This window comes from Lissotriton helveticus, assembly GCF_964261635.1.
Source record: "Lissotriton helveticus chromosome 1_1 unlocalized genomic scaffold, aLisHel1.1 SUPER_1_unloc_55, whole genome shotgun sequence".
Lineage (NCBI taxonomy): Eukaryota > Metazoa > Chordata > Amphibia > Caudata > Salamandridae > Lissotriton > Lissotriton helveticus.
Window position 1 is genome coordinate 1,233,679 of NW_027611698.1, and position 27,090 is coordinate 1,260,768.

Consider the following 27,090-nt stretch of genomic DNA (forward strand, 5'->3'; position numbering starts at 1 on the left):
CTTAAGGTTTATTTGGAAAGGCACCATGTGGAGGTTCAAGAGCCTCCCCTTCGGTCTGACATCTGCCCCTTGGTGCTTTACCAAAGTAATGCGCCCGATCGCAGCTTGGCTGCATTCAAGGGGAATAAGACTAATCATCTACCTGGATGACATTCTCATTATGTCGGACTCCAAAACTCAAGCTCAAGAACATACCTCTTTAGCGTTAAGAATAATAGAGGAACTGGGTTTTATAGTGAACAGAAAGAAGTCCTGCTTGCTCCCCAGCCAGGAAACTATTTTTCTGGGTTTTCAGATCTCGACCTCGGATTGTGTCTTGAGGTTACCTATGGAGAAAGTGAGAAGGATTCGCAGGGAGGTCAGGAAATTGCTTTCCAGGGACTCAGCCATCTTGAGACAAGTGGCAAGAGTTATAGGCCTGCTTACAGCCTCAATCCAAGCGATATTCCTGGCACCTCTGCATTACCGAGCGATGCAAAGGTTGAGGACCTTGTATTTGAACAGGGGCGTAACTTATTCTCAGAAAGTAATTCTAGATTCAGAATCCAGGGAGGAACTAGCCTGGTGGTTAGAGAACCTCGAAGCATGGAATGGCCGTGCAATATTCGGTCAAAATCCAGATATGATTATAGAGTCGGACGCGAGTCTTCAGGGTTGGGGCGCAAGATGTGGTTCCTTGACTACAGGAGGAACTTGGACAGCTCAAGAGAAGGAAATGCACATCGATTACCTGGAATTGCTGGCAGGATCTTTTGCTAGTAACGGGTTGGGAATTCTCAGTCCCACAAAGAGCGGAGGATTTTTGAGGCTACTGTGTTGGAAGGATTAAACCTAAAGTGTTGAATTGTAATCCTTAATGGCTAGATGTATCACTGAACAGGAGTCCTCGTACTGCTTAGCCAACTAGATAGGTCACCAACATTAAAACTTCGGTCATGCTACTTATGAACATTAGACTCCTAGTCAATGGGATCTGCTCAGATCCAGACGTAGGAGGTGTCCCGGGCAGGTGTGTCGAATGTCACCATAGCTCTTTGCCATGACAACGGAGCCGCTTACAATGGCAAACCCAGGAAATACAAGGACTGGGATTTGGGGAGGGTCGAATACAGGTTCTCGCTCTTGGTTTATTATGGACTTCACTGTCTGAGGCAATTAATTCCACACTCTACCTTTTAACTCTAGTGGAGTACTTTGTCAGGGTCTCATGGCACAAGGTTAAGAAAAAGAAACCTGAACTGCTACAATTATAGAGGGATAAGGCAACAAGAGAAAGACATGCCCCTTTTAAGATCCAAGTACACTAAGTGAAATACTTACAGGTCTATATAACAGTGACCTCAGACTTTTCCCCTGGTTATTCTGTTCTGGTCAGTCTCTAGCACTTAGACAAAACATGCTACACAGCCGCTGGAAACCAGTGCTTTGGTATTATGGGGTTGCATGTTAGTTTAACACACACTTGGTGAGGGAATGGTTTATCAACCTTACACTTGTGTTCAGACTAAACTCCAGACAGAGAACGCAGAAAGCAGACAGGTCTCATGTGAAAGGCACAAACATAGACTTGCAAAATAATGTAATGTAGTAACGCGCGCAAAAGCAGCATCATGGCATCAGTGCTCATGCTAACTTAGCAATGTCGATAATGACCCCAACGGCCATACAACAAAGGGGATGACCTGAAGCGCTCTCTCAAAGTCGCTGACATGCAAGGGAAATGCAAACAGTGCCAAACCAGCCCTGAATTCATTTCTGCTTGACTGAAACGGAGTGGTGAATTCAGACACAGGCCCACAGTGAACTGATGACCAAAGGCAAATTGTGTAAAAAAACAAAATTTAGCAAACTCATGAGACCGTCTTCTATGCCCATTGCCCTTAGTATTTGCCATAGTTTTGACCCGTCAACAAGACTGAACATAGTCAACAGGTCGATAAGTGAGGATGTAGAACAGTTTCTCCGACCTGGGACTGCTGTTTTGCTAGGACGTCCAGACAGCAGTGCTTAGTGAAAGTGTGTGGTGTGGACCAAGCAGCAATGTTACAAATGTTTGCAATAGGAATATTGCCTTTAAAAAAGCAATTGATGCTGCTCTTTTACTGGTAGAGTGTGGCCTTGGAGGTGCCATGAGCTACCTTTTGGCTTTGATTTACATGTTTGATTACACTCGACTGGCCAGCAAGCAATTCCCAGCTTTGAAATAGCAGTCCTTCTTAGAGGTTTAGAGAATGCTACAAATAACTGTTTAGTTTTATGATAGGTTTGTGTCATATCTATATAGTACATAAGGGCTCTTTTAACACCAAGTGCAGGTGTCTCCAACCAGTCGATCGCGAGCTACTGGTAGCTTGCCAATTCCCTTCTTGTAGCTCACAACCTTATTTTGAGGACAAAACTAGTTAAATGTTTATATTATAAAATGTAATCCTGTAGCACTTTTTTCTGTTGTAAAGATAATTTTGTTTGTGCGCAGGCCTCTTCATTATTTAGTTTAGCCCAACAGCGCCACCTATCTTATGCTGCATAGAACCGCGCGTGGAGACACTGTGGTTCCGTACAGCAACAACTTGCTCAGACTCAGGCAGGACGTTTTCTAGGGCCTGAGCATTCAAGCACAGGCCTTCCCTCGGAGCACCTGAGCACCGAAGTCCAGGCCTGGGGCTGCGACTATGGGGCTTGGGTGTTGTCTGATAGCAGCGCCTAGGACACAGGCAGACTCCTGCCATTGGACTGCAGAGAGGACGGGCTTTCCCTCAAGCGATTCCAAGGTACTCTAGTCAGGACAAGGGAGTTACACTCCTAAAATAACCCCTGCACACCCCCTTAGTAGCTTGGCACGAGAAGTCAGGCTTATGTTTGAGGCAGCGTGTAAAGCATTTACACTTAACCAACAGTAATACAGTGTAAGCACTAGAAAAGGACACCACACCAGTTTAGAAAAATATCCAATATTTGTATTTACTTATGACAAGACTTGTACAATAAAATTCCACAGTACAATATTTAAAAATCTTTGGCTATCAAAAAATGCTTGAAAAAAAGTTCCTTGATGTCGATAGCTCCGTCTGGGGCCATCCCGGCGTCGTGAGCAAACAAATCCAAACAGTTCTGGTTGACTGCGGTGTCGCAGGCCAGCTACGATGTCGGGAAGACACGCAAACAGTACCTTTTAGAAACGCAGGGCGTAGGCGACCTCTCGTTAAACTTCCGAAAGCATGGCGTCCGCAGGCGTAGGTTCCGTATGTCGTTGCAGGAGTCTTCGGGGCCCTCGAAGTCACATGCGTTGCAGATTGAACTCTTCCTGTTGAAGTTAGGCGCGCTGGCGTCGGCAGGTGTCAGATGCTGCTGTGTGAAGTGCACCGGTGCGGTGCCCTCAGGTCGCGTGTGAGCAGCGGCTCGTGGCGGCGTTAGATGGCATCGTCGGTGAGACCAGGGTCACTGTGCGAAGGGAATGCGGTGCTCGCAGGTCGCGGTGCAAGAAGCGTCATCGTTGAAGCGCTCTCGTCTGGAGTCAATGCCGCCGGTAGCCCAAGGCTGCAGTGTAGGATGAGGGTGGTGCGTCATGTAACTTTACGAGCGGTGCCCTCGAACCACAGTGCAAGCAGCAGCGTAGATTTCGGCGTGGTGCGGCATCATTGGGGATACCAAGGCGTCGTCGCGAGGCGGTGTGGAGTGCAGTGCCCACAGGTTGCGGTGCGAGCAGTGGCTCTGTGGCGGTGTCAGCAGGCGTCATCGGTGAGACAAAGGTCGCAGTGCGGCAGGGCCCTCTGCGGTGCCTTCAGGAGACGAAGTCGGCAGTAGCGCTGTAGGCGGCGTCAGGTTGCTTTTTCTTCTGTTGCAGCACAAAACGCACAGTCCCCAGTGCTGAGGGCAGAAGAGCTTCAAGTCTTTGCTATTCCTGAGACTTCTTGAACAGGGGGCAAGCTCTACCTCAAGCGCTTGGAGAAACTCACTAAAGTAGATTGCAGAAAGTTCAGTCCAGTCCTTTCAGTGCCCAAGACAGAAGCAGCCACTGCGGGCCAAACACAACAAAGCACACAGCAATGTGGTAGTTTCTCCTCGCAGCTTCTCTAGCTCTTCTTGGCAGTCTGCATGGTCCAAAAGAGTTCTAAAAGTCAGGGATCTGGGCCCCAATATTTATATTCCAAAATCTCTTGATCTCTTAGGCAGAGAGTGTCTGTGCCCAGCCAGAACCAGTTCTGCCTTCTGTGGTGTGACTTACTGGCAGGAGGTGGAGATGGTCAGAGGCAGACCAGGCCCTTGGAGTTGCAAGAAAATCTCCTCCCCTTCCCCAATTGTAGCCCAGTTCTATTCAGCCTTTTCCTGACCCACCTAGACTATCTGGAGTCACTCGTGCTCCCCAGCCTCCTGTCATCCAAAACCCAGACAGGCAATCCACAGTCCAGCAGAGGCACACGGGATGACTGAGCCAGAAAATACCTACTTTCTAAAAGTGGTATTTTCAAACACAGAATGTAAAAACAACACTCACTAAAAGATGCATCTTTAGATTCTGAGTTCAGTAATACTAAACTTTATTTTCTTACCCAATTCCCCAGGCCAGTTAGGTTTATAAGATGTTATAAACAAACTCCCCATTCTGTCTTATGGGGAACAGGCAGAAAAACGAAATTGGCTGTAGTTCACTATCAGGACATGCCACACACATTAGGGCATGTCCTACCTTTCACATACACTGCACCCGGACCACAGGGGTACCTTGGGCCTACCTTAGGGGTGGCTGACATGTAAAAACAAAGCATTTGCAATGCAATAGGTCTCGCATTAGGAAAGTGTGAGCTATTGGTATTGTAAATGACAATTTTATTTAATATGTGTTGGCTTTGAAAATATATAAATTAATAGCATTGTTATTCACAAAGCCAATAGCTTACACTTTCCTAATACGAGTCCTATTGGCTATGGTAATGCTTGTTGGTAGCAAGCAAGGACAGTGCTCTTGTGGTGCCAAGTGATGCGGTGGTGGTGTCCCAGAGTGATGCAGTGGTGGTGTCCCAGAGTGATGCGGTGGTGGTGTCCCAGAGTGATGCGGTGGTGGTGGTGTTTCAGAGTGATGCGGTGGTGGTGGTGTTCCAGCGTGATGCGGTGGTGGTGGTGTTCCAGAGTGATGCGGTGGTGGTGGTGTTCCAGAGTGATGCGGTGGTGATGGTGTTCCAGAGGGATGCAGTGGTGGTGGTGTTCCAGAGTGATGCGGTGGTGGTGGTGGTGTTCCAGAGTGATGTGGTGGTGGTGGTGTTCCAGAGTGATGCGGTGGTGGTGTCCCAGAGTGAGCAGTGTGAGGCGTGCCGCAGTGTGAGGCGTGCCGCAGTGAGTGGCGTGCCGCAGTGAGTGGCGTGCAGCCGTGCGAGGCATGCAGCAGTGCAAATTTTTGGGGGATTACTAGTCGGTTATATTATTGGGTAACCTCAAAACCCGTTGGCTCTTCTAAGGCTTTCATCAAATTATCCTCCAACCCCGGTCCGAGGGCGGGCATCACAGGGAGTGTTGTCTGTTTTTATTCACTTTAAAATTATTACTTCTGTGAGTGTGTTTGCGGGTTTGATTTAAAGAATGTCGTCTGCAAGGTTTCGGAGAGGCAGAAATACTTCTCCTTAAGTTACAGTCCTTTAGACTGGGCATTGCCACTGCTAAAATATTTAGACGGGGTTTTTTGTGGAGAAAGTGTGGTGACAGGTGTAGAGTGCGCATCGTGAATGCATGTGTAAACGCAAGTATTCCTCCGATGTTCAAAAGGTCGCATTTCTAAGCAACATAAAGACGCTCATCCCTGAACCCTACTGCACTGGAGGCTGCCTTACCCTACCTTAAAGGCTCCCCAAACCTGCGTAAACGAGTTATAGTGCAGAAAGCAGTCTTACTGTACATCCACCCTTTCCACTCGAAAAGGAAAAATGTAATAAAATATGTAACCGAGCTCAATAAGGTACCTCAGTCTGCCGCGAGGCTACGACGTCGTGCGCCCCGGAGGTATTATCGCTACTGATTGGGTAAAGTTCCCCCAGGCATAAATTCACAGCAACCGCATCCCAAAAGAAAATGAGCTGCAGGAAGGCCAATTACCTCCCAATTAGATCCTTAGCGCCAGAATGTTCACCTGCTCGGGCCTAAGGAAGTGGCAGCATGGGGGCACCGGGAACAATGACGTGCCCTCTACCGAAACTGAATGTAGAACACAACACTTTTTTTTTTTTTTCCCCCTTTGTTTTTTTTGTTGAACAAGTTCACTGTAAAACGTGTCACAATATAAACAAGCCGTGACACATCCCGAAACCAGAAGTTTGGGAGCGTCACGCCTGTCGTGGGGCGGGACCTCCGTCTTCTGCGGGAAGCCCGCGCCCACGGAGTGGCTGGCCCAGAGGAGCAGTGGTGAAGCGGGGCTCCCATGCCTGAGGGAGAGCCCCACGGTTGCTGCAGAAGTCAAGAGTGGCGGCTGGGGCCGCCGATTCGGTGAGTGGGGCTTAGTTGTAAGGGGGTAGGGTGTGTGCGCGCGTGTGTGTGTGCGGGGGGGGATGGCTGTGTGTGTGCCGTTACTGCATGCGAGCCAAGCAAAAGCAGGGGCTGTGTGTGCGTGTATATGTAAGAGCGTCTGCTCAAGCGGGCTCAGAAGCGCGTCCACAGACCCCAATCGGCACGTGCCCCGGACTGTACCACTTGGCAGGCAAGTCCATAACAGTAGATCTCGCTGGCGATGGCGCTGTCGCGCTGCATCACCAGAGAGACCTAAAAAGGGAAGGTGAGGGCCTGGCAAGTGTATGCACTGGTCAAGTAGACATCGCAGTTACAAACTGCACGCAGACTTCGCAATGGCGTGTCTCAGTTACCTTTTACGGGCCGTTCATGTGGGTGGCACAATCCCATGCTACAGCCTACCAACAGCATTTGATTCACACGCCCTGGCACACGCAGTGCACTTTACTAGGGGACTGACAGATCAATCAAACAGGCCAATCATGGAAACATCAATCCATAACACATTTAACCATAGGAGCACTTGCACTTTACCACTGATTAGCAGTGAGAAAAGTGCTCAGAATCACTAAGCCAGCACAAACAGAGTCAAAACCAGGAGGAGAGAAAGAAAAAAAACCCACGGGAAACACGCTAAAAAGATGCCAAGTCTAATACCAGGGGACAACAAATCTGGGGACACCATCACTGTTTCTAACTAGGGAACTCTAAGTATGTGGACCAAACATAAGGGCAGATCGGTCCCGATAGGCGGGAAAGACCGTCCGCCGCTTTTCAGCCCAGTCACCTTGCGGCCGGGGCGGAAAAGGTTTAATATGGTGGCGGTGTCTATCAGACACCGCCAGCCATATTGGCATGGGCATTTTCCATTGCGGGCCCTCAGGGACTCCAGGGGGGGTACCGCGCGGTGCCCGTCACATTGTGCTTTGTAATGCACAACATGTATCTTTAGCATTGCCACGATGTGGCGTACGCATCCTAGTACCCCCAATGGGACCCCACCCTTATGGCGGGCGGTCCCTACACACGACAGGATGACTGGCGGACAAAGTCCGCCCGTCATCCTAATGGGCCCCTTAGTATCTGGCCTCATGGAAATTAGGCTTAAAGTCAATGAAGCTGGGTGTAGGGGCTCTCTGGGAACAATGTAGGAGTTGCTTGGCCGCCAGTACCTCATGATGATTTTCACTGGTCAGAAGTAGCTCTCGCTACAATAAAGGTTGGAGACACCTGACCTAGTGTATGAGAAACATGCTCGGCTACTGGAAAGAAAACTGGTAGTTCTATGGTTTGGTTAACACAAAAAGATGATACCATCTTAGGTAGAAACTTGTGGTGAAGAACTACCTCATCAGAATGTCAAAAAGATTCTTCTACGGTTAACTCTCGACTCTCACTTAAACGTCTAAGGAAGGTAATAGCGACTAAGAAGGCTACTCTCCATAAAAGAAATTCCTGTGGTCAAGAATGAAGAAACTAAAAAGGGGGGCCCATTAATCTTGTGAGTACTATATTTAGATTCCAGGATGGTACTAGAGGTAATCTTGGAGGGATGACTCTCCAATCCTTCCGTGTTCCCTGCTCTGAAGGTATGCTGCCATTGCTGCTAAATGTAAGCGAATAGATGTATAAGCTAGTCCTGAGCATTGTAAATTTAAAAAGCATAGCAGAAAATGCCTTGTACTTGTCGTTTGAGAGTACTGATCTGTTTAAAAAGGCAGTGGTGTATGAATCACTTCCACTCTGCTGCGCAACAGGCCCTAGGGGTGGGGCGACAGGCTTACCTGAGTAGAACCAGAAGATAACCATACTCTAGGATATTAGGTGCCAATCTTTAGGTTGAGTTGCTTTGGACTGGGAGGACTTATAATTCCTGGTTGTTGGATAAGAAGCTCCAGCTTGTTGGGAGGATCTGATGGGGAACCAGAGAGAGCTCGAAGACTGTAGTGAACCACGGTTGCCTGGCCCATGTGGGAGCACCTAGAATTAGCGTGAGGGAGGTCTGTTGTAGTTTCCTGATCACATATGGAAGTAGTGGAAGAGACGGAAAAGCACAAGCAAATATCCCTGACCGGTTCATCCTTCGTGCACTTCTCTTGGACCGTGGGAATCTGGAGGCGAAGCCTAGGCATTTTGCTTTTTTCTGGGGTTGCAAACAGGTCTACGTAAGGGAAATCCCATATAGTTCAAGTTTAAGTTCAAGCATTTGTATAGCGCACTACTCACCCGTAGGGTCTCAAGGCGCTTGGGGAAGGCGTTCATTATTTGTCGAATAGCCAGGTTTTAAGTTCTTTTCTGAAGGAGGTGTGGTTTTGAGTAAGGCGGAGGTGGGTGGGGAGTGAGTTCCAGGTCTTGGCAGCTAGGAAGGAGAAGGATCTGCCACCCATGGTGGATTTTCGGATGCGCGGGACTGCGGCGAGGGCTTGATTTGACGATCTAAGTTGGCGGGTGGGTGTGTAGAAGGACAGTCGAGTGTTGAGGCATTCGGGTCCTAGATTGTAGAGTGCTTTATGTGCGTGGGTGAGAAGACGGATCGTAATTCTCTTGTTGACGGGAAGCCAGTGGAGGTCTTTTAGGTGTCCGGTGATGTGATCTTGGCGAGGGATGTCCAATATGAGTCTCGCTGATGCGTTTTGGATGCGTTGGAGTTTTTTCTGTAATTTTGCTGTGATTCCGGCGTATAGTGTGTTACCATAATCCAGTCGACTCGTGACCAGTGCGTGGGTGACAGTCTTTCTTGTCTCGAGGGGGATCCAGCGGAAGATCTTTTTGAGAATGCGAAGTACGTTAAAGCAAGAGGATGAGACGGCGTTGACTTGTCTGGACATCGAGAGAGAGGAGTCTAGGATGAAGCCAAGGATACGTGCGTGGTCAGTGGGTATGGGTGCTGTGCCCAGGGCCGATGGCCACCATGAGTCGTCCCAGGCAGAGGGGGATGACCCTAGGATGAGGACTTCCGTTTTGTCCGAGTTAAGTTTTAGGCGGCTGTTTTTCATCCATTCGGCTACTTCTTGCATGCCTTCATGAAGATTGGTTTTGGCGGTGTTGGGGTCTTTGGTGAGGGAGAGGATCAGCTGGGTGTCGTCTGCGTAGGAGATGATGTTGAGGTTGTGTTGTCACGCGATGGAAGCGAGAAGACTCATGTAAACGTTGAAGAGGGTGGGACTGAGTGACGAACCTTGTGGTACTCCACAGATGACTTCGGTGGCCTCTGATTTGAATGGGGGGAGTCGGACTCTCTGGGTTCTCCCGGCAAGGAACGAGATGATCCAGTCCAAGGCTTTTCCTTGTATTCTGATGTCGTTGAGGCGTTGTATGAGGGTGCTGTGACAGACTGTGTCAAAGGCGGCGGATAGGTCTAGTAGGATGAGGGCAACTGTTTCTCCGTTGTCCAGTAGCGATCGGATGTCGTCTGTCGCTGCAATGAGGGCGGTTTCAGTGCTGTGTTTGGCTCGGAAGCCGGATTGTGATGGGTCGAGAGAGTTGTTGGATTCAAGGAAGGCGGCGAGCTGGCTATTGACGGCTTTCTCAATGACTTTGGCAGGGAATGGGAGGAGGGAAATGGGGCGGTAGTTCTTGAGTTCCGAGGGGTCTGCTGTGGGTTTCTTCAGGAGAGCGCTGAGTTCCGCGTGTTTCCAGCTATCTGGGAAGGTAGCGGAGTTGAAGGAGCAGTTGATGACATCACGGAGATGGGGTGCGATGATGGAATCTGCTTTGTTGAAGATGTGGTGAGGACAGGGGTCTGTTGGTGAGCCTGAATGGATGGAGTTCATTAGGCGGATGGTGTCGTCAGTGGTGATTGGGTTCCAGGTGCTCAGGTTGCTAGGGGGCGGTTTAGGTTCGGAGGCGGGTGGAGTGGACTGTTCTTTGGAAATGTTCTCAAAGCTTTTATGCATGTCGGCAATTTTGTTGTAGAAGAAAGAGGATAGCGAATCGCAGAGGTCCTGGGAGGGGGTAATGTCGTTTGAGGCTGCGGTGGGGTTGGTAAATTCTTTTACGATGTTGAAAAGTTCCTTGCTGTTAGGGGCGTTGTTGTCGAGTCGATCCTTTAATGCTGCTTTCTTGGTGGATCGGATTAATTGGTGGTGTTTGCGGGTGGATGCTTTGAAGGAGGCCAGGTTGTCAGTGGATGGGTTTTTTCTCCATATTTTCTCGAGAGAACGTTAAAGTTTCTTGGATTTTTTAAGGTCGTCGTTGAACCAAGGGGCCTTTTTACTGCCCTGTTTGGTTTGGTGGTTTTTCAGAGGTGCTAATTCGTCAGCGCTGTGAGTAATCCATTGTTTGAGTTTGGTGGCAGCTTCGTTTGGGTTCGATGAGAGGGTGGGGGGGTTTTGGTTGAGCGATGTGAGGAGTTGGTCGGTGGTGATTTTATTCCAGTTTCTTCGTGGAAAAGGTTGTGGGGGGCTGTGGGTCGAGGTAGTTTTGTAACTGAAGTGAACGCAGCTGTGGTCCGTCCAATGGAGAGCTGTGGTGTGATCGAAGGAGATGTACTTGCTGGAGGAGAAGATTGGGTCGAGCGTATGTCTGGCTATATGGGTGGGGGTGTCAACAAGTTGTTTGAGACCAAGATTGGCCAGGTTGTCCAGAAGGGTGGTGGTGTTGCTGTCGTTTTTCTTTTCCAGGTGGAAGTTGAGGTCTCCCAGTAGAATGTAGTTCTCGGAGGCGAGGGCATGTGGGCTGATGAAGTCAGTGATGTCTTCGTTGAATTGTTTACGGGTTCCTGGTGGTCTGTAGATGAGGGTGCCTCTAAGTGTGGTCCTGGGGTCGGTGTGGATCTGAAAGTGGAGGTGTTCGGCAGTTGCAAGGTTATCGTCGAGGCTGGTCGTGATTCTGATGGTGTTCTTATGAACGATCAAAGGATCTGAAAGTGTCCAGTCAGCTTGACATCAAGAGAGGGGTGTGTCAGGGGTAATTTTAGCACCCTTTCTTTTTAACCTATATATTAATTCCTTAGAGAAGGCCCTTTTGGCCACAAATGCTGATTGTCCCCAGGTAGACCAGTCCTATAGGAGGGAAGCTAGGGGCCTACAACTTCTTCTGAATTATTTTGCCCTTTTTATGGAGGACTTGGACCTTTTGTTTAATCATGCCAAGTTGTTCATTAAGCAGGTGGGACATCGTAAAGCTAAGCAGTTCACTTTTAAACTCGGACTTTCGTCAATGCCGAAGACAAATGTTTTCTCCTATTTGGGAGTTGTGTTTGACGATTCCCTCAGTTGGTGCCCTTTGCTTACTTGGAAGAAAGGGGATCTAGGGAAAGCTTTTGCAGTTGTTTTTAACTTTGCCAGCAAAGTAGGAGGGAAGCCAATAGGGGCTCTTTTGAAGATATATGAAGCCAAAAATATCTCAAAGGTTAGCTATGGGCGTGAGATATTGGGCCATATTGGGGTAGGGGCAGTACAAAGTGCTGAAAACTCTTTCCTGCCACGGCCCTTTCTGTCCCACAAAGCACCCCATTTTATGTAGTGCACGAAGAATTGGGGATGCCTTTCGTATCAGATTTACTGGCTTTCCGCCCCCTGGATTTGTGGCTTAATATTTGGGCTAAGCAAGAAAATGCACTTAGTAAAGACGTCCTATGGGAATGCCTTTCACTTGACCATGTCTCAAGCATCCGATGGCTCCAGTATATAAGAGTTGGCCTCTCCAGGGTAGGTAGGAACTATTCGTTAACCCTAAGCGCATATGTGAGAGGGACCTTTCTCTGGTCAAAGAGTGTTTTTTAAAGAATGAGCTGCTGTGATAGAGAGGGAAATGAGCTGTGTAAGCCTAGTGTGCGTAAGTACATTGTGGTAAAAACTGTACCAACCACCGAACCTTATCTTCTAGGGCTTAAAAGCATCCATGATCGTTTGCTATTTACCCGGTTTCAGCACAACCTCTTCCATTACCTCTTGGCACACCCTTGCGGCTCCCACAGAGGCCAGGGCCTCAAGCCCTGTGGCTGCAACGGTGAGTCTCCTCAGGACATGATGCACTTTATAATGTTTTGTAGTTTTAATGCTGTCCCTAGAAAGTTATTTATTATTCCCATTCTCAAAAAAGTGGGTTTTAGGCGGGTGAGACCAGCTCTTATCTTTTTACAACTCGTCTCTAATGACACTGTTTTGCATACGCTTAACTTTTTACGGGTCGCTGTTAGACTCAGGTACTTCTGTACTGTAATTCATGAATTTTTATCTTGTGTTCTGATTAACTTGGACATATTATATTTGTCAATCTGTAACTTGGAAGATGTTTTATCATTTTATGTATGACTTTTATGGTTTTCTTTTATAATACTGAATAAAGTTTGTTCATAATTATCACTAGGGGATTCATTTACAGGGTAGCATGATATCCCTCACAATAACTCCAAGAGTCACAGTCCACACAATGTACATGCTTTGTTCCCCCTACTCTAACCTTACATATACCCCCAATCACCTGCCCAAACCTCTCCCTGCTGATGCCAATGTGGTCCTCCGTCAACCCGCATACCATATTTTTGGCCCTTTGAAAGCGCCCATACAATAAAAATGCTGCAGTTGTAAATGCATATCAACTACCATTTGTTGTGTTTGAAACATTTTATTGAATAATAAGACCTAATAAACATTAGCTGATTATTAAAGCAAAACAAATCATCAGTTGCTATGCACATAAGAGACAAAAGTTGTACATAAAAATCAACACACTGTAACACAGCAAAGTTATGTAGAGCACAATTCTTAATTTCGGGCAATCTTTAAAGTTCAACAACAGAAACGTTCATAAAAAACAGGAAAGGAAAGAAGGTGGGATACAGTGATTTCATTAATGTAATGTTTCCTACATATAGAAAAACAAATACTAATTATTTTCCTTAAGCAATAAAATCCTCACATTAAAATACTAAGAGAAATATATTGAACATTGAACATTTCATATGTAATTAGAATTCAATTTGAATATTTTAACCTCCTCAGCATTATTTGACTCATGATTACAACCTGAATGCTTTCTGGAAAGGAACCACATCATGGGGCTCAAAATAATATATTTTGCAACAATAGGATTCAAATGATAAACTTGAATTTCAATTCAAGTTATTGATTTAGGCCTTTTTGGAGATCAACAATTTTAAAACTAAACAAAATCCATAAATTTTTGTGAAATTGTCACCTAAACTTTAATTCAATTCACCTTCTAATCAAACACTTCCCATTCCAGCAAGCATCACAGGACCACTTGTTGTAATTTTCCTAATTAGTGATAATTATACGGATGGCTGGGTGCACCCTGATGCCTCATTATGTACGAGGGCCTTTGGTGTTCGTCTGTACTAAGCGAGTGACAGAGTTAGCGGAGTGTTTATTGCTCTCTATGTCACTCTACTTCTGAGCACCTAATACAGCTTATACAGTGGTTACGGTCATCTGGTCACCTACATTATGCTTAATATAAATAGTGCACAATTTAGGTGTTTGTGTCTGCCTACAACGTGGATCTGATACAAATAGCAGTACCTACAAGGTGGATGGTACAATTCAACAAGAGTCTAAGATACTTCAGCACAACTGACTTTGCATCAACATTACAGGGCATCAGTCTTGCTGGCAAGCCAACTTAAAACTTATCAGTATTGTATACATTATTATCAGAGACTATACTTGCCTCTTGGATACCACTTTACAACGGAATTTTATTAATTTTCGTACGGTTGTGTGTGTATAATAAAACAACCTACCCACCCTAAATGATCTATCTATTCATCTTTTTGGATTCTGGAGTAGCATGCTACTCGCCGAAAAGCGCTTCCACAATTCATCAGGGGTAGCAGGCGCTATATAAATCAAACCCTTCCCTCTTCTATCCCTCCACTATCTTTTTGAACCCAACTAACAGACCAACAGACCAACATGTCCAGCTCTCAAATTAATTTTATATTTCCTTACACTAATTCATCACTAACCATTTTTGGATCCTGGAGTAGCGTGCTACTTGCCGAAAAAGCGCCTCAATGTTCGTCAGGGGTAGTAAGCGTTATATAATTGCCAATACATTACAATTTCTGTTTGCATCGGGCTGCACTAACATGAGGATAGAAGTAGAGAGGGGCTTAGAGTTGATCTGCCCAGAAAGTAGCATACAACAGAAAGTGTGTGAACAGTCTATATGTTGTGCGCCTGGCAGAGAAAAACACAGCATACAATATCTATCGAAGAGTCTATTGGCTCAGTCAAGGCTTGTATTTTTAATACAATTCATGTTCGCAAGCACAAGGATAGGAAAAAAGATTTCTAAATATACAAAAGAAAATTGGATGATTTTTACACTCCGGGCCAAACCCATCTCCCATGTAGCAGGAAGGATACACTGTGAATGCGATATCCTTTGTGGAAATGTGCGCCTCTACAGGAGTTACATCTGAATTATCAAAAACATACCTCCCCCCAAAAAGAAAATGTTACTGGGGCAACTGGAAAGTAAATGTAAAGGAATAAATAGGCACTGTATCAATACTGAAGGCATTTTGGACAAACCGTGGTTAAAAGTTTCAGAAGGCAAATTCGAGGAACCAGGCTACCAAAGCACAGAAATGCTCTGGGTCAGATTCCTGGAATGGTGCACGCGCCGCAGGGAACAGATTTAGGGGGCACACAGCTTTCTCTTAAACTATCTTGACTTATATGGTGCAAAAATATAGGCGCTTTCATTATTTGGTATTACAACGCATAGATATAGAAAACAGATCCCACGCTCCGGACTTCAAAAGAATGGATTCTTAGGCATTCTGAATTTTTTTTGTGCAATTCATGTTCGCAAGCACAAGGATAGGAAAAAAGCTTTCTAAATATACAAAAGAAAATTGGATGATTTTTACACTCCGGGCCAAACCCATCTCCCATGTAGCAGGAAGGATACACTGTGAATGCGATATCCTTTGTGGAAATGTGCGCCTCTACAGGAGTTACATCTGAATTATCAAAAACATACCTCCCCCCAAAAAGAACATGTTACTGGGCCAACTGGAAAGTAAATGTAAAGGAATAAATAGGCACTGTATCAATACTGAAGGCATTTTGGACAAACCTTGGTTAAAAGTTTCAGAAGGCAACAATTCGAGGAACCAGGCTACCAAAGCACAGAAATGCGGCGGGAGCCTCCAGCTCTGGGTCAGATTCCTGGAATGATGCACGCGCCGCAAAGAACAGATTTAGGAGGCATACAGCTTTCTCTTAAACTATCTTGACTTATATGGTGCAAAAATCTAGGCGCTTTCATTATTTGGTATTACAACGCCTAGATATAGAAAACAGATCCCACGCTCCGGACTTCAAAAGAATGGATTCTTAGGCATTCTGAATTTTTTTTGTGTAAGGAGGGATTTAAAATTAAATATGTTGCCTGCAAAAGGTCAGAGGGCACGGCGTGCTCCGGAGTGTGCATGATTTGGTTCCCATAACTCCTTGCAGGAAGGAGCTCGTGAATTTGAGTCTCCACAGATCTGCCGTGGGATCTCGGACGGGTCAGTTTATCTCTCCAAGCTATCACGCAATTCATTTCTTCTTGGTTACTGCTCAGAAACCAGCAGACGAGGTCCATTTTTCATGGGTTTGTCGTACTCCAATCTGCCATAGCTTCCAGGCACATTGTGATAAAACAAAACGCCTTATTAAAAGAACAAAGATCGGTCAGCAGGTTTTACAGCTTTTTGTTAACCATTGAAAAGGTCCCAAACCAAGAGAGGGAAAGGCAGAAAAGGAGAAGGTGATAAAGAGAGACAGCAAGGATAAACAAGCACAAGCACAAACACAAGCATGTGTTCAGAGTTTAAAGCCCTTACTAAAAGCCTCGCAGAGCAGCGCATCCGGGCTGGCTCAAGCGAGACCTAAAAATGGTGTTCGAACCAATATAAGTTTAAAGAAGGGTTTTGATATACAAAACCATCCAGTGATCATATTAATCTTCATAGAGTGGTGAATTCACTGGTGGTACCTAAACGAATACATACATAGGAAATATAAGAATGGTTTGAAAAAATCTAGGTCAGGCATTTGAACAACTGTGCTAGCGTTACATTTCAAAGCTTCAGTCCAGGACATACAAACCTGTCAGAACGGGACACAACCATATACTGTATAGTCGATGTCTCTTATTCTTAGTATAGGTGAAAAATAAAATAATTTTCAGACAGCAAGATTCACTACAATAACAATACACTGTAGAAAGTGTTAATCCGCTGACCTCGGGAAATGTGCCTCATCTCACAGTGGCAGGTGGCTCATGGTGACTCTCCGCCCAGTAAAAGAATTATATGAAGTGGAGCATGGTAAGAAAATAAGTCTTAAATATTTGGAATGGCTTTTGGTTGAATTTTATAAAATGTGCAGCAGATGTCTTCAACCAGTTGATCGCGAGCTACCAGTAGCTCCCAGACACCACTGGATTATCTCACAGCTTTGAGTTCATTTTTAAATAAGAACAAGGTCATATTTTCCTTTTAACGTTAAGGGAAGGCTTTGTTTATTTTATATTATTATCATCAGGCTGCAGCTAGCAGAGTCTGATAATGTAAATGTTAATTTTTTTACCAAGTGCACGATTACCAAAAAGGCATCTTGGCACTAGCGTTATTTGAAACCTGACAGTACGGGATATAAAATACCTAAACATTTGCTAAGCAGTTAGATGCGAACATTAAACTATGGGCTGAAAAGAAAAGTCTTAAGTTCCTTCCTGAACTTCAATAGTTTAGGCTGACCTCAAATGATTGGATGAAGTTCCACTATTTGGAGGTGGAGTAGGAGAAACGTCTTCCTCCCCAATGGACACTTTCTATTCTGGGTACACATACCTAGTATTACTGGACCTTAGAGTACGAGAAGGGGCATGTCATTTGAACATCTTGTAGGAAGCGAGGGCCAACCTGATGCAGTGCCTTGTGGGCACAGCATAAGGCTTTGAATTTAATTATTTCCCTAATAGGCAGCCGATGGAGGTCTTAAATGGCTTCAAAGGCAGAGCAGAATTTGGGGAGGTTCTTCATCACTCTTGCTGTCACATTTTGGACTGTTTGCAACCTATTGAGCCCATATAAAGATCAATAAAATAATCCATTTTAGATACGACAAGAGCCAGGATAACACTTTACCTAAGCTTCATGGGAAGGAAGGGCATGATTTTCTTTGAATGTTTTAACATAAGGAAACAGGAAGAGGTTACCTGATTGTAGTGGTTAATAAAAGTGAGGTTCGAGTCAAGACGGCTACCCAAATTTCTAGCCTTCTGGACTGGGAGTGGAAGGGGCTCGAGACTGTGTGGCCACCAAAAGGTGATCCAGAAGGAGGAATCCTTACCAAATAGCATCCAATTAGCGATGCTAGTCATACTCGTTCTAAAATCTTTTGCCACTTTTTCAGGTTCTACAGTAACCAATACCACAATTTGGGTATCATTGGCATAAAAGAATGTAGAGAACCAACAGAATCGAACTAGTTAAATAAATTGAGTTATGTATGCATTAGGCAAAGTCAGCCTCATTGAAGATCCCCGAAACCCCACAATGAAGTGAAAATGGAGCAGAGGTCAAATCTTCCAAAGATACCAATTGCTCTCTGTTTGACAAAAACAACCTGGTCAGTTTGAGAGCAGTACCGTTAATGCTTACACTTTCTAAACGGCTTACCAAAGAGAAATGGTTAACCGTATCAAATGTGGCCAAAAGATCCAATAGGATCAAGGCTGCATTAATCTCCTCTATCCACAATGAATCTGATCTCTTCAGTTGCTGCCGATAAGGCCGACTCTGTACAGTAGTTGGGTCTCAACCCATGTTGAGCAGGATCCAGACAGTCGGTATTTTCAAAGAAGGTGGTGACTTCCTGATTCATGGCCTTTTCTAGCATTTCATCTGGAAGAGGAAAGACCAATTTGGATCTATAGTTCTTTACATCTGAGGGATCGAGGGAAGGAGTCTTTAGAAGTGGCAAAATAGATGCCTTTTTCCAAGCATCTGGAAAAAAGACGGACTTGAGCACCATTGTAATTTAAAGTGAGATGACCAGAAATGGTAACTGCGACAATTGTCTAGGATAGATAGGATAGGCATGATGCAAATTGTGAACGGGAGATGGGCACACGTTACGTACACCCTTTTCAAGTGGGAGTACAAAAATATGGATCCAGCCCACAAGGTCTGAGTTTCCCAGAAGTGTACTGAACCCCAGACCAACAGGAGCCTTGAAGCAGCAAGAGTATATTGTAGTTACCAGACAGCCCAAGAGATCTAGAACCAGCAGAATCTACCCTCTAAGACGCTACACAAGAACAAAAAGGAGTTAGAATAGCCTAGCCCTTTTCCATGTCACCATACCCTACAGCACTGCCACCAACCTCACCACAATAACCTTGAAAACCATAGCCCCTTTTCCCCAAAACACTGCAATCATCGGTTCCCACAAAACACTGGCCCTTACTGCATGCCCTAAAGCTACTCCCCCCACACTGCAACCTACCCTCAAAACACTACATGGCTACACGGTCTGCTTCCTCCATAACACTGCCCTCTATCCTGCCACCCCCCCCCCACAAACTGACCCCTACCCTACCAATATCCCTATTGCCAAACACTACCCTCTACACTCACCATTGTATCCTAAAAACACTGGACCCCCAGCACCAAAACACTAGTGAGGGAAGGCTGGATGAGAAGGGGTGAGTGGGAGCCACCAAAGAAAGCTGTGGAACAAACTACCTAGGCAGTAATTCTAATGAAAGGACCAGCACTAAGGTTGAACAGTTTCAAAGTCGTAACAAAGTTTATTACAGTCACATAAAAAAATACATGTATCATACATCAATAATTAAAAATATACCTTCCATAGAAAGTACATATACATAAATAATATCATAAAAAATTCGTGGCCTTAAAGGAATAAGTTGTGTGTCGACGCGTTTCGGCGACCAGCGCCTTTCTCAGGACAGATTACAACTTTCAAAAACAGAAGTGAACTAGACACAATAATTCACGACACAGTGGTTAGAATTTCAACACTGTGGGGATCCATGTGATTCATAAAACTGAGTTACCATTTCTGTTTGAGAATAATTCTAATCAGATAAGGTTCTAGTTATAATGGCAAAGCCAGGTACTCGGATACTTCAGCACATTGACTATTTGGGTCTTTATTCCCAGGATTCAAGGACTTCCTGCACACGGAGATCTTAGATTACGTCGCCTCTTCAGTCTATTTATTATACTTGACGAGCTTGAGGATACCAGCGTTGTCCGACAATTCGAGAAATCACGAATGTCTATGTATTCAGATAGGTCGCTGTCTAATACTCAATGTACTACAGGTGGCAGTTCTCAGTTACAAGCCTCAAATATAGGCTCCTTAAGTCTCGGCGTTGTAGCGCGATGTGAATATACAAAGTATTCAGACGATAGAAGCCACTCGATTGAATCCTTTAGTTTCTTAGATGGAAACCGCATAGAGGCAAACTTCTTCCTCGGTCAGGGTCCTTGATGCAATCAAATTGAGGACCCTGACCGAGGAAGAAGTTTGCCTCTATGCGGTTTCCATCTAAGAAACTAAAGGATTCAATCGAGTGGCTTCTATCGTCTGAATACTTTGTATATTCACATCGCGCTACAACGCCGAGACTTAAGGAGCCTATATTTGAGGCTTGTAACTGAGAACTGCCACCTGTAGTACATTGAGTATTAGACAGCGACCTATCTGAATACATAGACATTCGTGATTTCTCGAATTGTCGGACAACGCTGGTATCCTCAAGCTCGTCAAGTATAATAAATAGACTGAAGAGGCGACGTAATCTAAGATCTCCGTGTGCAGGAAGTCCTTGAATCCTGGGAATAAAGACCCAAATAGTCAATGTGCTGAAGTATCCGAGTACCTGGCTTTGCCATTATAACTAGAACCTTATCTGATTAGAATTATTCTCAAACAGAAATGGTAACTCAGTTTTATGAATCACATGGATCCCCACAGTGTTGAAATTCTAACCACTGTGTCGTGAATTATTGTGTCTAGTTCACTTCTGTTTTTGAAAGTTGTAATCTGTCTTGAGAAAGGCGCTGGTCGCCGAAACGCGTCGACACACAACTTATTCCTTTAAGGCCACGAATTTTTTATGATATTATTTATGTATATGTACTTTCTATGGAAGGTATATTTTTAATTATTGATGTATGATACATGTATTTTTTTATGTGACTGTAATAAACTTTGTTACGACTTTGAAACTGTTCAACCTTAGTGCTGGTCCTTTCATTAGAATTACTGCCTAGGTAGTTTGTTCCACAGATTTATTCCCTGACCTAGGGGTTGTTTGTCATTTGTTTCAACAGGGAACCCTTGTTATTTACAAGTAGCCACCAAAGAAAGGCCAGAGGGCTCAACCAGTTGTTTTTTTAAGCAGTGGACGGGGCACTGGCGCGTTTGGTGGGACCCTTTAAAAAAATATTGGTCCACTGGGCCCGGTGTTCCACTGCATTTAAATCTTGCCTTGTCCCCGGTCCCACCACATCCCCCATGGGAGCTGGACCCCTGCATTAATATACTGCACCCTCTCAGGGGCCACCATGCTGGTTTGCCCATGCCTCCTTCCATTTCCTTGCCTGGGGCACCCACAGCCCTGGGCGAGGATAAGGAAGAACGAGCTAGCTGTAGGGGTGGAGGCGACAGATGCATACTGCTTCAGCATGCCAGTATAACCCCCCTGATCATTTCTTCGGTGCCCCGTTCTCCAACGTACAGTCTGTTCTCTCTTCTGGCTGCAGAAGAGTCCAAGCTGTAGCCAGGAAGGTCCGGCGGCAGGTGGTGGAGTCCGAAGCCCTCCAGATGAATGCAAAACAGCAGGCAGGCAGGTGAGGAGTAAATAAACAAAGAACACATCACTTGCCTGCTGCTGAGACTCCTCCTTTTATTGGCCCATTGGCGAGCACTGGATCAATGCAAGGACGAGGTATCATTCTCTGGCATTTTTATGAAAAGTGCAGGCTTGTTACAAAACTGGCAATTTTGTTTTGCACATCGCTAAATCCTGGAGAATCTGAATGGCAATGCTCCCCAATATAATCATGCCCTGTGGGATACAGTGGCCCAAACTCTGCCAGGGTACACAAGCTATTCAGGATAGTTATGTTGCAGCAAAGTTTGTACTATGTTGTGACTTGGACATAGCCTATTGCTTGGGTCAGGCGATTGATATGAGTGTGGAACTTCGGTGCACTGCCTGGATTAGGTCTATATGCTTCTCTAAAGATACCCAAGCATCGTTAATGGACAAGCTATTCGATGGCTCTCACCTTTTAAGCAAGAAAGCGGACTAGACCCCAGACAGATTCCTTGGGTCTGTCTGCCTCCGCTACGCAATTTCATCACAAATATCGCCCCCTTTTGGCTACAGTAGGGTTTTTCAACACTGCCAACGCCAGTCCCTGCTGCAAACTCAGCAGGTCTCCCAGTTCTTTCAAAGCCATGGCACACAAAGGCAACGTCCAGGACATCATGCCACTGAGTGACCTGCCTCTACAGCTGGCACAGCTGCAAAACCTCTTTGTGTCCCTCCAGACACTGACTCACCCTATTGTAGGCAGAATCCAACATTTTCTCCAGTGAATTAGATTATGCCAGTGGCAGACCCCTCTCCCTATTCCACCCAGACTTAACAGTGGCGACGGATGTTATCACTTCTGGGTTGGGAAGGCCATATGGGAGACATAGACTAGGGAGCCCTCATCATCGGCAGAGACCCAACTCCACAACAAGCTGTTGGAGTAGCGAGCATTTCACTTGGCGGTGTATGTCTTCCTGCCCACCATCACAGGAGGGCTGGTGCAGCTTCTCAAAGACAAGGCAGTCAATGACGAAGGTCTCATCAGGAAGCGTCACACTTGAACGTGTTTGACAGCGAGCCGAGGATTCACTGGCTGCAGTTGTTTGGTCCGACGAACGGGCGCTGGAACTGCTTAGTTGAATTTGACTTCCTCCCTGGTACGCTGCCCAGATATACAGAAGAATCCTTACTCGGTTGTATTGAATATGGTTGAGAAGCATATTGGAGAAGCAGCGATCTACCATCCTGATGAGACCATGGTAATTAAATGGAACGGTTGAAACATTGACTATACAGGGACTATTTCATATAAATTATATCTTCTATGAATCGCCTTTGCTTAACTTGTATTGTGCAAAAGCATTTGCACCCATGTTTCTGTGTGCAAAATGTGGATCGGACTGTTTTATCATCAAATCACTTTCATCTTAAGCACTGCGCAGTCATCACTCAACGTTTTATATATACACTTGATGCTGAGAACACAATTAGAATTTTTGGAAATGAAAAGGCCTCATCTGAATTCTAATCTTCATAAAAATGGTGAATTAATATCTGCCCAGAGGCCTGCATATGTGATACAGACCTGTGAGATAATGAACTCAGACCTCTGTAGTTGTTCACAGTGCACATGGGAAGTGCTTTTATACGTCTACGCTTGTCACTTCTGGAGCAGAATGACGGCGACACTGAGCTGCATGATGTCTCCTACTGCGTGCAGCAGGACTGCTTTAAAGTTTGAGGATCCACTCTGGCGTGTGGGGAATATTCACAAGGTAAGGAATCTCCAGGTAAAGGAGTATCCACCAGAAAGAGCGTTACCGAAGGCAAGTAACTGGTTTGATATGTTTTCCTGCTGTTGTATATTATGTATAGGGCTCCCGGTTTTCCGTATTTACACATATAAATACAGACGGAAATATTTTTTTCCTTTGTCTGTATTTGTATGTAGAAGCGGAAAAATACGAGTAAAAAAGTACATTTTGCCGCGCTGCAGCCTTTGTTCAGAGTTGCCGTGCCCTGCTCAGATTCTGGGGATTCCTTCCAGTGACGTGGATTCCTTTCAGTGACGTACTGTTGACCTATTGGCTCAGGGTCTTCAAGTGACCCTGAGCCAATCCCGGTTGTTTACAAGCATCACAGTGCGGGCGTGCTAATACCACCAGCTCCTCCGCCGTTAGCCTGCGCCAGCTCCAGCTCCTTCTATTTGCACTTTGTGGGTACGTGTATGTGCCCTTAAAAGCCGCTCCTGCCTCTCTCTGCCCTCTGCAGCCTCGGGCTCCTGCCCTCCCGCCCCCACCCACGCAGCACCAGCTGTTCTCATCCCCTTACAGAGTCATCTTAGTTACTGTGATGCAAAAAAGTAAACGTTCCTTTGTAAACCTTATGCTTCATCTGCATCCATTGCCTGGGAAATGTGTTTTAAAAAATGTTTTTGTCAGAATCCAGATCGATTCCCTTAAAAGCCGCTCCTGCCTCTCTCTGACCTCTACAGCCTCGGGCTCCGGCCCTCCCGCCCCCACCCACGTAGCACCAGCTGTTCGCATCCCCTTACAGAGTCATCTTAGTTACTGTGATGCAAAAACAAAGTAAACGTTCCTTTGTAAACAACCTAAAACGGCACAACTTAACTATCAACGTGATATGGGTAGGATTTGTGAGATATATTAACAGCGCTTAGAAACCAAGCCTACACAGAAGCGATATCGAACAAATGACACACTTTAGCTTTCTTTTTTTCAAGTTTCTTCAATTAATGCCTCATTGCTCCATTAATCACCAGAAGCTGGAGCTGATCCCCCTTTGTGACCTTATGCTTCATCTGCATCCATTGCCTGGGAAATGTGCTTTAAACAAAAATGTTATTAGAATCAACAGATCATGTATCGATGATGGATCATTTGGATAATGTGGCAAAATTCATAACTATGCAGAAAGTGAAGCAGCCATGTAATCACATAATTCCAACTAGTAGTTCTTTGCCGTGACTTGAAAAAGACCCAATCCTGATTGATGAAGCAGTCGGTTTCTCTGTACTTGAATAAAGGGAAGCATTTTCAGAACCCCTTGTCCTCTGCTGTCTGGGAATGATTCATATTCAGGCTGCACTGAGCTGCATCTAGGCGATTTACCACTGGTAAGCCATTCAATGCAGGCGGTTGACTGGCAGCGTGGGCTCAGGGAGAGGAAGTACTACCTTAGGCTTAGGCCTCTTGAGAAACAGAACTGCAGGCTGCAATTCCCATTTTAGGAGATGCAGTTCTCTCGTTGCGTTTAGGCCCCTGTCAAGGCATTTATTTATTTATGCGTTTTTATATAGCGCAGACTTTACCCGAGGGTGTCAGAGCGCTTCACAATAGGAACAGTAACATTACAAGAGCAAATGTTACGTTACATGAGGAAAAAGTGACAATTGTGCAAGTAACTCCAGTAACCAAGATACAAGATGAGGTAGCAACCGGTACGTTACAAGCCAGAAAGAGCCTCAATGTCTGCAAAGTCTCTTGAAATGCACATGTGCTTGTACTACAATGGCAACGTTTTCAGATGAATGTATTGTGTTGCCCAATAACAACCCGACACTGGCGTGCATTGTCAATTTAAATAAATGCGGAAAAATACTAGCTGTAGTGGCGTTTTTTGCGTGTGGCAAAAATAAATGTGGATAAATACAGAAAAAATGCCCAAAAAATAAATATGGATAAATACAGACGGAAATGGTCAAAAAATAAAGAGCACTGGTGTTTCTCCCCCAGTGTGGATTCTCACATGTGCAGTGAGACCAGATTTACGGCTGAAACACTTGTGGCATTCAGAGCACTGATAAGGTTTTTCTCCAGTGTGGGTTCTTATATGCTGAGTGAGACTGCGTTTTTCACTGAAACATTTCTTGCATTCAGTGCACTGATAAGGATTTTTCCCAGTGTGGGTCCAAGTATGTTTAGTGAGTCTTCTTTTGTCATAGAAACATTTCTGGCATTCAGAGCACTGATAAGGTTTTTCCCCAGTGTGGGTTCTTATATGATGAGTGAGACGGTTTTTATCACTGAAACATTTGTCACATTCAATGCACTGATAAGGTTTTTCCCCAGTGTGGGTCCTAGTATGTTTAGTGAGTAGTCCTTTGAAACAGAAAAATTTCGGGCATTCAGAGCACTGATAAGGTTTTTCCCCAGTGTGGGTTTTTATGTGCACCGTGAGCCTGTTTCTGTCAATGAAACATTTCTGGCATTCAGAGCACTGATAAGGTTTTTCCCCAGTGTGGAATCTCAAATGTGCAGTTAGAAGTGATTTAAGTTTGAAATGTTTTGGGCATTCAGAGCACTGATAAGGGTTTTCCACAGAGTGGGTTAATGCATGTCGATATAGACTCCGTTTGATACTAAACCTTTTCTGGCATTCAGAGCACTGATAAGGTTTTTCCCCAGTGTGGATTCTCATATGCTCAGTGAGATAAGATTTACTGCTGAAACTTTTTGGGCACACTGAGCACTGAGAGAGGTTTTTCCCAGTGTGGATTCTCATATGCTCAGTGAGATAAGATTTACTGCTGAAACTTTTTGGGCACACTGAGCACTGAGAGAGGTTTTTCCCAGTGTGGATTCTCATATGTTCAGTGAGACTAGATTTACAGCTGAAACTTTTTTGGCATTCAGAGCACTGGTAAGGTTTTTCCACACAGTGGGTTAATGCATGTCGATAAAGAAACGCTTTGATACTAAACCTTTCCTGGCATTCAGAGCACTGATAAGGTTTTTCCCCAGTGTGGATTCTCATATGTTCAGTGAGATGAGATTTACAGCTGAAACTTTTTGGGCATTCAGAGCACTGATGCTTTTCCCCAGTGTGGATTCTCACATGCGCAGTGAGACTATATTTATGGCTGAAACATTTTTGGCATTCAGAGCACTGATAAGGTTTTTCCCCAGTGTGGATTCTTATATGCTCAGTGAGATAATATTTACTGCTGAAACTTTTTTGGCATTCAGAGCACTGAGAGAGGTTTTTCCCAGTGTGCATTCTCTCAAATTCAGTGAGATGAGATTGATGGCTGAATCTTTTTTGGCACAGGTAACTTATTTCTCCAACTTGGGTTATTTTGCTTTGATTGAGGCGGGTTTGAACACTGAATTTGTTCTCACAGCACGTGTTTTTATAAGGTGTATTCCTAGAGTTACATTTAGTTTTCTCTTGCTTATATGCCACGGTACGAGTGAACTCGATTTTAGAGTCGGGCTTGTTTAGATAATGTACAGTATTTATCTCTAAAAGAAATTGTGTGTAATCTTCTTAACACTTGAATTGAGCAAAATATGTCTGGATGCAGCCCTGTAACACCTGTCGAAATGTTTCTAGCAGATAATAGTCTTTTGGTTACAGCCTCTCCGGCAGCAACTTATTTTGTGACTGAAGTTTTTCTCAAATCTATTTGTATAGGTTCTTAGCAATGCAGGGATAAGGTGTTAGTCTGATATTTAATGATTAAACTGAGACGTACCTTTTTGCACTGGCGTAATGGCAGTAACTGAGAACATTAGAACATGCACAGTACTATTGTGGCTCACCAGTCACAGAACATCAGTTAATTTTACCCTTTCTATGTTTGGTGTAAGGTGTAGTTCTGAAGATGAGGATTTATTTACATTAGCTATAGCGCAACGGTGCTCATTTAATCAGTTTTTACATATCACTCCTGCACAACAGAATGTTTAGGTGATTTACATAGAATTTCAGAGCAGTACACATTAAAAAGGAAACAATCTGAGATGG

General features: G+C 45.0%; 1 protein-coding gene across 1 annotated transcript in view; it reads right to left on the reverse strand.

Annotated features, from left to right (window-relative positions):
* The window catches only part of LOC144806244 (uncharacterized), a 196,619-nt gene that overhangs the window by 90,684 nt on the left and 78,845 nt on the right, over positions 1 to 27,090 (reverse strand). The window lies entirely within an intron of this gene.